Genomic DNA, 2,322 nt, shown 5'->3' with positions numbered 1-2,322 from the left:
TGAGCGGGGAGTTCTTTGGCGTGAGTGAGCAGGAGTAAGTATTCTGATTAATTATTTTGTATAGTATTTTAAAATGTAACGCCAGTACGCCATATTAAGTTAATTGCCAGCGAGCTTCTCCTCCTGTCTGTACGGTAATTTCTCTACAGTGCGACAGAGAGTTGAGTGGTTATGATGCAATCGTTAGACTATTTTTAAAAAAACTGTTTCTATGGGGCCATAACATTGAAGGTAATGGAGCCCTTTATACATTGTTGCATCTTTAGAAATAAATAATGGACAAATGCAGCCGACTTCAACTTCTGGTCGACTTCCTACCCGCCTGGTCATGATGAGCAGAGACTTTCCAGTGGATCGTTTCTTTTTATAAAATAGCATTAAAACATTCATGTTTTCGTTTTATTTACTTTATTAACAAATAAATGTATGTGTATTAGCAGCGTTTGCTCAAGTTAAAGAAGTTGTTAACATGAACATCTGCTGTTAATTTCTCTCGATGTGCACACTTTTATAGCATTAAAATGTGTATTGTTTCATTTAGTTAACTGCAAGTGTTTGTTTAAAATCTCTTAACTGCTGGGAGGACGTCAGCGCACAGAAGCGTTCTTTGTTTACATTAGTTCAGAGGAAAACTCAGCCCTGAAGAGTTTTGTAAATAATAGCCTTTAAAAGCCTGACATGCCAATAAAGCTTTGATTATGCTATATGACAGGAATTTTTACTGGAAGTGCACTTTAGAGGATGAATTTAACAATAACTATATAAACATCCTAACCCAATAAATAGTAGAATTATGAATTAATATTTAGCTAATTTCATTTGTAAATGAAAACACTCATTTATCACAGAACGCTAATTAGGTAAGCAATACACGAATTGAAAGGGGAAAATAAGCATAACAATAAATATAAAAATATAGCCCTAATTAATATAATATTATTATCAATTATGTACTGTTAGCCTATATGAATGAATGAATGAATGAATGAATGAATGAATGATGCATTTATATAGTGATTTATTGTGTATTGTTGTCCACCCAAAGAGCTGTACAATCATTTGAAGGGTCTCTCCTCGACCACCAGCAGTGCAGCATCCACTCGGATATATTTTCTGAATTTGATTTAAAAAAAATTCTTACAATGAATATAATTTATTAATTTATGTAGGCTAGTTATGTAAATGAAAAAACTAATTCTTGATCGATATGAAACTTGAGTCGTAGACCTCTTTAATGATGTGTGATAATGATGAAGTCATAGTTTATGAAGTGAATTGCATTATTTTACATTAAAACTAGCAGTAATTCTGAACTAATGTGAGCAAAGAACACTTCTGTGCGCTGGCGTCTTCCCACAAGTTAAGAGATTTTAAACAAAACATTTGCAGAATGAAACAATCCACATTTTAATGCTATAAAAGTGTGCACATCGAGAGAAATAAACAGCAGATGTTCATGTTAACAACTTCTTTAACTTGAGCAAACGCTGCTAATACACATACATTTGTCAATAAAGTAAATAAAACGAAAACATGAATATTTTAATGCTATTGAATAAAAAGAAATGATCCACTAAAAGTCTCTGCTCATCATGGCAGGACCTGGATCTTTTTTTTTTTTTTTTTTTTTCTTTATTAAAACAGTTAGAACAAAACAATAATTTTCAAATAACAAAAATAGAGACAGAGAACATTACAACAACATAATACAAAAAAAGTGTTTAAAATAAATAAATAAATAACATTACCAAAAACAAAGAAGGATACAGAAAGAGGGCATTACTCACATGAAAGAAAATCTAAACATTTAACAAGGCAAAGAATCCATAAGTCGTGCATATTTTACAAGTTCTGATCGCTTTTGGGTTAAGAGATGATGAGATTGTATTTAAATAATGTTTTATCTCATGCAAAAATACCAAATGAATTGGTTTACAGTTTGAGAATTTACATTTATGAATATAAAATCTGCACAGGAAAATAATTCGATTTATTATAAAGCAGGCATTAGAATCCGTTTCAAAAAATCCAAATATAACAATTTGGGGATTCATACAAAAATTTTGTAAGATATTTCTTGAGATAAACCAACTAACATCTTTCCAAAGTTTCTGAGTGTTGGCAGGACCTGGATCAGTGAGCTCCGTCTTGGGCCGATGACGTCACTTCCAGGGAGGAAGTGATCCCACTATGAACTCCCAAACTGATTCAAATGATCTGCGAAGCCGCTCTGAACTTCCAATATGACGCAAATGAATTGCAAACCAGGTTTGAACTCCTAAACTAACTCAAATGAATCACGCTCTGAACTCTATTGGCTTA

Source organism: Carassius auratus, chromosome 48 (assembly GCF_003368295.1).
Source record: "Carassius auratus strain Wakin chromosome 48, ASM336829v1, whole genome shotgun sequence".
NCBI lineage: Eukaryota > Metazoa > Chordata > Actinopteri > Cypriniformes > Cyprinidae > Carassius > Carassius auratus.
The sequence above is the reverse complement of the archived record's forward strand: the minus strand, read 5'-3'. Positions refer to the sequence as shown.